The sequence below is a fragment of the Lycium ferocissimum genome, chromosome 9, assembly GCF_029784015.1.
Source record: "Lycium ferocissimum isolate CSIRO_LF1 chromosome 9, AGI_CSIRO_Lferr_CH_V1, whole genome shotgun sequence".
Lineage (NCBI taxonomy): Eukaryota > Viridiplantae > Streptophyta > Magnoliopsida > Solanales > Solanaceae > Lycium > Lycium ferocissimum.
Window position 1 is genome coordinate 12,915,383 of NC_081350.1, and position 12,684 is coordinate 12,928,066.

The window sequence follows — 12,684 nt, forward strand, 5'->3', positions numbered from 1 at the left end:
AATTGGAAATATAAAGGATACAAAAATTAAATAAAAAAATAAAATTTTCCAAAAATAAAAAAGTTAGATAAAAATTTTCATTTGGTTTGGTTTGGTGGCCTTTTAAAAAGGGCTTTGAAAACGATATTTGGTGAACGAAGCTATATATTTCAGTAAAAAAATAAGGTAAATAACAGACTTCACATAAATGATAATTATATATATAAAATTTAATTATTTATATGTCAAATATTAACTTTTCATAAATAATTAAAGATATTTTATACCTTTTTAATTATTAAATATATTTTGGTACTTATTTATATTTTAAAAGAATAATGTCCAAGATGAAGAATCCAAGCCCAATCTAATAAATGCAAGGGTTGCGAAGGAATAGAGGCGTGATGAACTAATGATTAATACTCATGATCCTATGGTTGGATTTGATTTTTAAAAACAAGTACAAATTGATTTGAAAAGCAAGCCTTTGAAGAATGTAGAAGAGAATTGGTTGTCTATAAATATATATTTTACAACCAAACCGGTTTATACATATTTGGATAACTAATGCAATAAAACCCTTAGTTCATAACTTTGAACTGACGCGAGAGAGCACGCCTCTGAATCTTTTTCCTGATTTCCCGATCCTATTTGGATTTGAAAAAGCGTCTATAAATATATATTTTACATGGTTTATACATAACTTTGGATAACTTAAAACCCTTAGTTCATAACTTTGAACTTAGAGAGAGCTTACCTTCTTTTTACCTTCTCTTCTCTGTAGTACTAGTTTTTATGTTTTTATTCGGATGATTTGTTGTTTTTCCTCCATGTCTATGTGGAGCTAAACATTATAGTTCTAGGGTTTTAACACAAACATGAAAGTTGTGGTTTGATTATCGTTTCTATCTATGATTTTCCATCTTTGGGTTATTTATTTATTCTTGATCTTAATTGTTTGATTATTTGACGAAATAGTTAGACACTATCTGTGGCGTGTGAATTGAATTAGGGATAGGGAATTTTCATGCGTAATAAGAATAAATAGAGCTTGTTCGATATAATCGTTTCGCTAATGAGGATAGGAATATACCCTTTAGCCTTGCTTAGTTGAATACGGAGAAGTAAATGCGTTCTTGTTACCTCTGACGACCATAGGAATATAGGCATTATAGTAGCATCTACAGGCTTCTGAGCAATTCGGAAGATACTGATAAAGTTATAATTAACCCGTCAACTAGTAACCCATAGGTAGAACAATTTTAAGACTCAACTGGATTGTTAGTGGTCATAGTCCTAGATCTATCTCTTCTCCGATAAAAACTCGCTCTTTCTTGGTTGAGGTTCATTATTTGTTTTATTTTATTTTTAGTTAGCTAATAATTATATCTTTGGATTTAATTCTTTGTTATATAATTAACATTAGTTTAATTTAGTAAATAGTTAATCATAAGTCCCTATGAGTACGATATCTGGACTTTAAAATCCTATATTTTTTGTACGACCGCATATATTTGCATGTGCGTAGCAACATCCATCTAATTTCTTTTTATTATTCATGTTTTACATTCTTAAGTTCTCTTTAATATAGTAATACTTATACTTCTATTAGTGTCTACTTTGCCTTCATTGGTGAGCGCTACATCTTATCAAGTTTTCAAATTATATTAATTGTTACAATATTTGTCGGTCTTTTCAAATTATCTCATATGTTTCGTTTTGATAGGTGTCCACAAAACTTTCAATTCGGGATACTCAAAAATAGAATTATGGTAAATTTTCTGTTCTTGAATACTAAATTGAGTTATTTTTAATATATGATGCATTTGGTTCTTGGTAACATTTAATACTTTGAATGTGTTGTAGGTATAGGATGACTCCGTTAGAAGATTTTACTTTCAAATATAATAGGATTTGGGTTTCCAACAGAGGTTATATTTGAGTTGATTAAACAACAAATTCGCGTTAAAGTAACCAAAAGCCAAGTCGCATAATTTTTGAAGTCTACAACTTCCAGCTTCACAACTTCGACTTTTTGATAAGTCTTTGCCCTATTTCAGCATTTTTTTCTTCTTATAAATATATACGCGATACACACGTGCAACACACGTACGCTAAAACTAGTCCGTTAGAAAAACAATCGTGGGTATATAATTACTGCCTGTGGATTAAGCATGTCATAATTGAGCTACAATTTTTTTAAAGATGAGTGACCTAATTGAAGCTACAAAATAGTCATCAAATTAAGTAAACCATGAATTATTCTTGATAGAGATAGAATTAGTATTCCTCCACAACAGGGAAACATATATAGAAGATTAGTTATTTTATACATTGCTTCAGTACGTAGATGCTAAATGTTTTCACCCACAACACGTTCTATTAATAAAGAAGCAGCGATATTATTCATCATAACATTAATTAATTCCCTAATTAAGGAGAACATGCTTGTTTTGCTGCTACAGCCATTTGGTCCCTTTGAATTCCAGCATTGCACATGTTAGCAAATCCACGAATGTGTTTCCTGCCGTAGCTACTTAACGATCCACAATGTGGCTCAAATGTTTGTTTAACCCCAAATAGTGGATAACAATTAAATTTGTAAGTGGTGTATAGGATATGCGGCTAGATTTAATAATAATGTAAGGTAGTAACGAGTAGACAATGGTATATATTAACAAGTAATGGCAATAGAACTAGAGAGGAAAGAGTTATCCAATGCTGTGTATTGGTCCGGTGTGGAGTGAACTTCCTTTAACCGAGCCAAATTACTTGAAGAAATAATTATGATCCTTAGCTGATTACAATTTCGTGAATAGTGAAAAGCTAACCTAAAAAAGGAAGGGATAGCCCTCTATTTATAGGTAGCAATAAATGGGCCTTAGTACAATGCCAAAAAGCCTTTCTAGTAAAACCCTAAAATGGATAAGGCTGGTCCGTATGGTCTGACACCCGTACTATTGTCAGCGCAAGTGGCGGAACGGTCGGGTGACGCGTGGCCTGCTCCATAACAGATTTTTCGAGCCCATGCAGAGCGTGCTATTTAGGCTCGGATTTACCGTGTCCGGTGAAATACCCTCGGTGTTGAAGCAGAGTTGATCATGTTCGTGACCCCTTGGGTCTAGACTTTACTCCGGTTTCCCTCGGATACAAGTCTGTCCGATTTTTACCGTATACAGATAGTCCCCACACTTTCCGGATCAAAGTTACAGTGAAGTGACGGGAAGTGGAAAAAAAGAAAAAACTTCCTCAGTAAGTTTATTCAATCCTCGAAAATAAGCGGAAAACTGAAACGCTTCTTCATGTCACATCCTTCTGACTTCGGCCACGTGTCCCCTTTCGGATGGCTAGCCTCGGTAACCGCCTTAGGGTCACGTCGCTTCTAGTCACGTCTCATTAATTTTTCGAACACGTGTCCTTTCCCGGTTGGTCGGATTCAGTACCCGTCGCAGAGGTTTGCCTATATAAGGCGTGCTACGGTCATTTCTCTATTTTTCACCTTTCACCATTCAGTTAGTTCTTGCTCTTCACTTTATTTGCTTCGGTATCTTCGTATTTTGAAGAAGTTGTTAAGGAAATTCCTTCGGGGTCCCACAATCTTCTTCTTTTTCCAGCAAATCTTCTTGAATTTCTGCTAACTCCATTTTGTTCATCTCTAAATCTTCATATCTTCATACTATTGGGTTTCAAATCTTTATACCTTCAACTCAAGCCTTCCAATCTTCATTTTGAATCCTTTGAATCTGCATACTTGATCTTCATATCTTCTTATTTGATCAAAATGTCAACGAACACCGACTCTGCTTCCCAGAACATACCCTCGGTTTCTTCCCCGAATGCCTAGCTTGCTTCCAAACCACGGGGTAAAGTACTTTTTCAACCAACGGCCAAAGACATAATACCGTCGAAGCCCAATTTCAACCACGAATTTGCTGTTGAAAAAGCGGTGCAGACTTCGGACCGAGGTTTCAATGTAAGACATTACCCCTCGTCGATCACAGAAGAGCATCTTCCCCGAGTTCGGGCTGAGTGTGGTTGGGACAACCGCCCCGTACAAATTTTTGTTCCTGGTGATGACGAATCTGTCACCGATTTCAAAGAAGGGTTTCTATACGTTTATACGTATCCGTTTACTCTCAAGTTCAACCCTCCGATTGATCCGGTTATTCTCGAGATGTGCCAAACATATAATGTGTGCCTTGCCCAGATTGGCCCGAATATCTAGAGGGCCATGGCCTATCTCTGTCTTTTGGCGAATAATGTCAACAAAGAATTCACGTTGGCACACTTCATTCGGTTATATTGCCCGAGAATCTTTCGCGGGGGTGTGATAAAGGTCTCCAAACGAGGCAAAAATCCAATTCTTTCCAGTGTTGACGAGGACAGGGATAGAGGCTGGCTCGAGCGTTTTGTCCGGGTTAGGACCACAGACATTATACCGGCCGACTATATGCCTTTTCCTGAGAAGTGGAATGACAAACGTAAGTTTCTTAGATTTGCCTTTTCCACGTACCTTCGAGCATTTCTTCTTCACATTTTTTTTAAACTTTTCCAATATTACAGCCGAGGCATGGCTTCCACCCACTATTTCGGGTTTTGCCGAATGGATTGAAGCAATCATCGGCCAACATTTGCACGAAGAACGGACATGGGCAGATTTGTCCCGTGACCGGTGGGTTGCGCAAAACCACGGTAATCTTTCCTTTCCTTTGACCCTTGTCATATTTTTTCTGTCTCGTCTTTTCTTCACTTAACCTTCCGATACCCAGGTTTGGGCAAAGGTTCTGTGGAACCATGACCGGCACCAGTGGACGAGCCCGTAACACCGGGTGAAGATTTTGACACAACAGGGTCAGCTCGGCTTATTGCTGCGGTTGAGAAGAAAAAGAGGAGACCCTCAACTAAGGGCCAAAAGAAGAAGAAAAGATCGAGGGATGATGTTCGGGGTCTGAGGGACGAACCCAAACCCGACATAATGATTCAAAGAGTCGAGTCAGGACCCTCAGTTGCTGCTACTACCGGGTTCGAGGCTGCTCCGGTCGAGGTTTCGACTCCGATTACAGGTGGGGAGGATGAGGTTCCTATTCCTCCAGTAACCGAGTATATCCAAGCTCCGATTCCACTAAGGTCCGTTAAATTTATTATATTTCAGGTGACGCCTCACCTGAGGCAGCGCCCTTGGTAAAAAAGCCTAGAAGGACCGGCCCAACTTCAGGGACCGAGACGGCCCAAAGGGTCGAAACGGCTCATGAGGTCGAGATTACAACGGTTACCGACTTGCCGCCAAGTGTGGAACCAGCTACTGCGGCCTAGGAAAGGACAACGGCTGACACAGCTTCGGTTTCTCCTCCTGCTCCTTCTTCGGGATAGGAGAACCTTGATGATATGCTTGCCGATACTCCTCCTACTACGGGGGAAGCTTCGGGGTTTGGTCACCTCCGTATTTCTCGAGCAACGAGGGTTGCCAGCCGGTCTACTGAGTCAGGTTCGAGATCAAAACTTGTTGATATTTTCCCGGCCTCGAGTGTAGAACCGAGGAGGACGAGGTCGGCCGTAGTCACCATCCCCGAGGATCGTAGTTTTTTATCTCGCCCCGTGGGGGTTGCTAGTTTTCTAAGACCTCTTGTTTCAGATTCGGACAAGGAGAAAATGGAAGGACTCCCGTGGCAGTGTCTTATAAATGAGGGCATGCATGCCGGTAATCGGGTAAATATTCCTATGTATCTTTAAAGCACCCGACGTATAGTTCTTTGTTTTCGTTCGTTGATCTTTTATCTTCATTTACTTTTCTTTTTCGGAGTGTCGTGCTTGTGAATGAAGGCTTTGTCCGAGCCCAGCACTTGGTGGATGAATTGAAGGCCCAGCTAGATGCTCAAAGCCGAGAAACCAAGAAGTTCAAACTTCTCTTGCGAGAAAAAGAGGATGAGCCGAGCCGGGCCACCGCTCCCCCGAATCTTCAATCCGAGCTTGAAGCAGCAAAAAGAGAGAACCTTCGTTTAAAGGCTGAGCTCGACGACGCAGTCGAAAAGAACAAGCTTCTGGACGGGGATAACAAAAACCTCAGCCGAGAGAATACTGATTTTGTCACCAAACTTGGTGAGTTTGAAGCTACTATCGCCCAACTAAGGGAATGGCTTGATTCTGTCAAGGTCGATGCTGAAAAAAGAGAAGAGAAGATTCGGCAACTCGAGGCCGAGAGAGCCGGCGAGAAGGAAAAGTTGAGGTTATTCAAAGAAAAGGCCGAGACACGTGCCCGGATCAATGATGAGCTTAAGGGTCAGCTCGAGGAGGCTATTCTAGCCAATAATACTCTTCAGACTGAACTGGCATCTATCAACGAGGTTCGGATCACTCTTATTGACATGAAGTCCAAGCTAGAGGAGAGACTGAAGAAAGCTCAAGCTGATCTGGTGGAAGCTTGTAAAGATGTAGAGGCCGCCGAGGCTCGTTCTACATTTTTAGTTGAACAAGAGAGGTGGAAATCCCGGAGGGTTACACTCGAGCAAGTTGAACGGGGTATGAAAGATATCCCGGCTCGTATACTCGATGGGAGGATGATCGAGGATAAAGCTAAGAAAGCCCTTGAGGATAGCTCCGAAGATAATTCCGAAGAGACCATTTCTGAGAACTCGGGTTCATCTCATACCGAGTAAAATAGAGCCTGCACGAGCCTTTTTTGTTTTTTGTTTATGATCATGTAAAAAATCCTAAGTGTAAAGCTTCTATTTGCTATTCCATATATAAAATGCATATTTCCCTTTTGCCATTATTTTCTTCGATCTTTGAGTCGAATATAATTTATGATATTTGCTTTGTACGTTTGCTTAAAAAATGAGTGATCGGGACTTGGCCCTAAGCTTTTATCCGAATTGAGCCAATCTTTAACTCACCGGTTATGGGCTTCATTTTGTTCGGTTTACCTCTAGATCGAAGACTTATAGATGGCTTGCTCGCGGAGCCTTTTTATACTTTGTGAATTCGGACCTTTCCGAATCACCTCGGGCATTTAAGTCGAGGTCTTTAATTATTTGACCTTCTTCCGACTGTTTGTCTTTAGTGGGTTAGGTTCGGGTACCATAAACTTCGTGCCTTTGTCAATTTTATGACGGCAGTTCCCATTCTTGTGTTAAAAGGGAATTGGGCTCGGTTAACTACAACCTTTTTGCCTTTGTCGATCTTATGACGACAGTCCCCAGTCGAGGGTTATATTTAATCAAAAGAACAAATTTAGGACATACTTTTTGGAAGTATTTATCTTCATATTAGTATTTATCTTCATATTTCAAATGCTTATCTCATACAAAACTACGGATTTCACCCAATCCTTTCTACTCTTTGCGGTAGTGACACTACTTGGGCACAATTCGTTCTATTGTTTGGCCCTTATATTGAAACCTAAAACAAAAAGGTTCGGGTATTTAGAAAAAATAAAAATTGTTCGGATCTTGACTTCGTTTCTTGTTTTGCTTCGGTGAGCTCTTCTTCGGTCTTGGTGGGGGTATAGTCCCCTAGTGTTTGTTCGAGAAGTATGAACGGAGAAACACTATCCAGTCCCCAGTGTTTATCTGGCCTCGGACTTTCGGGCTCTTAGCCTCATCTTCATAGGGTAACACGCTGTACTTGTTGCCTCGTTAAAAACCTTGCCGGAAAACCCACTTCGGGATAAAATCGGGCTAAGAAAAAGAGTGCAACACGTGTTTTCAGACCTAGTTCTAATACCTTCGGAATTTATCTCGATATGACTTCTGCAAAAAAAGATAGGTGAGAATTTTTAAAATAATCACAAATGTTAATGGACCATACCTCAACAATAATATTTCTTCAAATGAGCCACGTTCCAGTTGTTCTGTAGCTGTTGACCGTCTACGGTTTCCAACTGATACAACCCCTTGCCCGTTATTCCGGTTACCTTATACAGCCCTTCCCAGTTCGGGCCCAATTTTCTATCATCGGGGTTCTTAGTGTGCAGGGTAATTTTCCAGAGTACTAAGTCCCCAACTTGGAAATGTCAAAGGTTTGTCCTTCGGTTGTAGTACCTCTCCATTCGTTTATTTTGAGCTGCTAAATGGACCGTTGCATTTTCGCGTAGTTCGTCCGTTAAGTCAAGTTTTACGGCCATAGCCTCTTCGTTTGACCAGCTGGTGGCGTATCGAAACCGCAGACTCGGTTCACCAACTTCTACAGAGATGTGTGAGCCTTAGCTCCGTAGACTAATGAAAATGGCGTTTCTCCCATGCTTGACTTTGACGTCGTTCTGTAGGCCTATAATACCTCCGGTAGCACTTCCTTCCATTTGTGCTTTGACATCTCTAACCGTTTCCTTAGATTTTGAATTATGATTTTGTTCGTGGATTCCGCCTGTTCGTTTGCACTCGGGTGATATGGAGTTGACATATTTTTTTTGATCTTCAACCCCTCGAGGAAGTTATTAACTTTATTGCCAATGAACTGAGGACCGTTATCACAAGTTATCTCGGTCGGGATGCCGAATCGACAAATGATATGATCCCATATGAAGTTAATAACCTCCTTCTCTCTAACTTTCTCAAAAGCCTGCGCTTCAACCCATTTTGAAAAATAATCATTAATAAATAAAATAAAACGAGCCTTACCTGGGGCCCATGGCAGAGGACCGGCGATATCCATTCCCTATTTCATAAATGGCCAAGGGGACAAGACCGGGTGCAGTAACTACCCCGGCTGGTGTATCATTAGCGTATGCTTTTGGCACCCATCACATTTACGGACAAAGCTTTTCGCGTCCTCCTCCATCTGGTTCCAATATTACCCTGCTCTGATGACCTTCCGAACCAAGGCTTTAGCACCGGAGTGGTTACCGCAGGTTCCTTCGTGGACTTCTCTCATCACATAGTCCGTTTCTCCGGGTCCCAAGCATTTAGCCAGGGGCCCGAAAAAAGACCGGCTATATAACTGATCGTCTACCAAACAGAATCGGGCCGCTTTGGTTCGAAGAGATCTTGATTATTTTAGGTCATTTGGGAGTTTTCCATTGCGCAAGTAGTTGATATATTTGTTGCGCCAATCCCATGTCAGACCCATTGCATTTATATCGGTATGACCATTTTTCACTGCCGAGTTCATCAATTGGACGACTGTGCCAGAATTGAACTCTTCCGCTTCAACCGAGGAGCCTAAGTTGGCTAACGCATCCGCCTCGCTGTTCTGCTCCCTCAGTACATGTTGCATAGTCCATTCTTTAAACCGATGCAATATTACTTGAGCTTTTTCCAAGTATCTTTGCATTTGTTCATCCTTGACCTCAAAGACACAATTGACTTAGTTCACGACCAGGAGAGAGTCCCATTTTGCTTCGATCACTTCGGCCCCCAAACTTCGAGCCAATTCTAAACATGCAATCATAACCTCATACTCGACTTCATTGTTAGTCAATTTTATAGTTCTGATTGATTGTCTAATGACGTCATCGGCGGGGGCCTTAAGAACAATGCCCAACCCGAACCTTTTAGGTTCGACGCCCCGTCCGTATGTAGAGACCGTATACTCAAGCCTTTCCCGAGGTTAACAAAAGCTCTTCTCTACCTCGGGGATCATGGCGGGGTCTACTACAAAATTAGCTAAGATTTGAGATTTAATAGCTGTTCTAGGCTTATACTCAGTATCATATCCGCTAATCTCTACGGCCCATTTGGTCAACCTACCCGATAGCTCTGGTTTATGCATGACATTTTTTAACGGGTAAGTAGTTACTACACATATGGGATGGCATTAAAAGTAAGGTTTTAGCTTTCTCGAAGCACTCACCAATGCCAAAGCTAACTTTTCGAGGTGCGGATAATGGGTCTCCACATCTCCTAATGTCCTACTCATATAATAGATTGGAAATTGCGTACCCGCTTCACCTCGGACATTGCTAAGTATAGAAATAGTTGTTCATCTGCCTTCGGTGTGTGTAGCAGGGGCGGGATGGACAAGTACCGCTTCAATTCTTGCAAGGCCTTTTGGAATTACGGTATCCAAACTAAGTCATTCTTCTTTCTTAACAGGGAGAAGAAACAGTGACTTTTATCTGATGACCTCAAGATGAACCAGCTCAGAGCTACTATCCTTTCGGTCAGTCTTTGTACTGCCTTGACATTGTTTACCACTTCGATATCCTCAATGGCTTTGATTTTGTCCGGGTTAATTTCAATCCCCTGGTTTGATACCATAAAGCCCAAAAATTTGCTGGATCGGACTCTAAAAGCACACTTCTCCGGGTTCAACTTCATGTTGAATTTGCGAAGTACATCGAAGGTATCCTGCAAATGTTTTAAATGGTCCTCTGTTTCCAGGGACTTGACTAACATGTCATCAATGTAAACTTCTATTGTTTTACCTATCTGTTCTTCGAACATTCGGTTAACTAGGCATTGGTAAGTTGCTCCGGCATTTTTTAACCTGAATGGCATGACATTGTAACAATAAGTCCCATATCGGGTAATGAAAGAAGTTTTCTCTGGATCCTCCGGGTTTATCCGGATCTGGTTGTACCCGGAGTAAGCATCGAGGAAACTTAACATCTCATGTCCGGCCGTCCCATTAATCATTCAATCGATGTGAGGCATAGGGAATGAATCCTTCGGGCATGCTTTGTTTAGATCCTTATAATTAACGCACATTCTAAATTTGTTACCTTTCTTCGGTACCACAATGACGTTAGCTAGCCAGTCTGGATATTTTACCTCTCGGATAGAACCAATTTTCAAAAGCTTCTTTACCTCATCTTTGACGAAGGTATGTTTGGCCTCGGCCATCGGTCTTCTTTTCTGCTTTGCTAGAACAAATTTTCTATCGAGGCTGAGCCTATGTGTTGTTACTTCTTGTGGTACACCTGTCATGTCTATATGGGATCACGCAAAACAATCGGCATTAGCTTGAAGAAACTTAATTAACTTGTTCCTGAGCTCCGAGGTTAACCCCGTGCCCAGGTATACCTTTCTATCTGGCAAATGCACAAATAAGATGATCTGCTCCAACTCTTCCACGGTAGATTTGGTTGCATCCGAGTCATCCAGTAATACGAACGACCTGGGCACACCGAAATCATCCTTTTCACTACCCAGGTCCGTTTCCTTCTGCTCCCTTTTCGAGCCCGCATTCTTTAGTTGCTATTTAACGTTCTTATCTTTAATTGGCTCGCTATCCCTTTGAACCGGTTTCTTTGAAATGAAAGGAGCTTCTTCGATCGCGAACATTTTCCTTGCTGCGGGTTGCTCGCCACGGACAGTTTTTATCCCTTCCGGGGTGGGAAACTTCAACAACTGGTGTAATGTCGATGGTACTGCCCTCATGCTATGAATCCACGGTCTGCCAAGTAAAGCATTATATTTCATATCCCCTTCGATGACGTAGAACACTGTCTGCTGTATAGTCCCGTCAATGTTGACCGGCAAAGAGATTTCTCCCTTTATAGTTTCACTTGCCATATTGAATCCACTGAACACCCAAGCTATCGGAACGATATGGTCCAGTAATTTCAGTTGCTCCACCACTCTCCATCGGATAATGTTGGCTGAACTACCTGGGTCAATCAAAATACGTTTAACCGGACATTTAAAAACAAGAATAGAAATTACCAATGCATCATTGTGCGACTGAATGATGCCTTCTACATCCTCGTCGTTGAAGGAGATGGAACCCTAGGGTGTGTAATCCCGGTCTATTTTTCTCGTACAATCGAGACCTTTGTTCTTTTCATCACCGGTCTACGTGGTGCATCCATTCCTCCGATTATCATATTGATCACATGTTGTGGTTCCACGGGCTCGGCCCTTTTGTGATTTTCCCTTCCTTTATAGTGGCTTTTGGCTCACTCACTTAGGAATTCTCGAAGATGACTATTTTTCAGCAACCGAGCCACCTCTTCCCTTAGTTGGTGACAATCCTCGGTACTATGACCATGAGTCTCATGATACTCACACATCACGTTCGGATACCTTTGACCTGGGTCGGATCTCAACGGTTTTGGCCATCTGGCTTCTGTGATATGATCGATAGTCAAGACAAGGTCTGATGTGTTGATGTTGAAGTTGTACTCTGATAACCTCGGTATATCTCCATTGTTGACCGAACTACAAGCATCACTTCTAAATAACAACCCTCGGCTGTTTGACCCACGATCGGCTCGCTTATTGCCTTTACTCGAGAGATGGCTAGGGCTGTTTCTTGTTTTATCCGATCTAAAGTTGGATTTCTCCGGTTGAGAATATGGTCGATATATTTCTCTCGATGGCCGTGTCTGCGTTTCATAATTTCTCCTTGACCTTTCAGAGTTCCTGCTTCCATTTACTGGACCCGAGGGAGTTCAAGTTGACCATCCTCTACCCGAATCTTGGACTCGTACCTATTATGGACATCTGCCCAAGTTACTACCTTGTATTCCAACAAGTTCTCCTTTAATTTGAATGAGGCAGTTGAGCTTCGGGGATTGAGCCCTTTTGTGAAAGTTTGTGCTGCCCATTCTTCCGAGACTGGGGGAAGTTCCATCTATTCCCTTTGGAATCGATTCACGAATTCTCGTAGCAGCTCATTATCTCTTTGGGCGATCCTAAAAATGTCCGCCTTTCTGACCTGTACCTTTGGGCAGATGGTCGTACCAAGTCAATGCCTCTTTGGACAATGTTTCACTAAACTTTTTCAAAGAATACCGACTCTATTTCATCCTTTTCGACGTCGTTGCCTTTT

The 12,684-nt window shown here is 41.5% G+C and overlaps 1 pseudogene; it reads right to left on the reverse strand.

Annotated features, from left to right (window-relative positions):
- Positions 1-2,412: 2,412 nt before the first annotated feature.
- Positions 2,413-12,684, reverse strand: part of LOC132069224 (vacuolar-processing enzyme-like) — a 37,018-nt pseudogene continuing 26,746 nt past the window's right edge.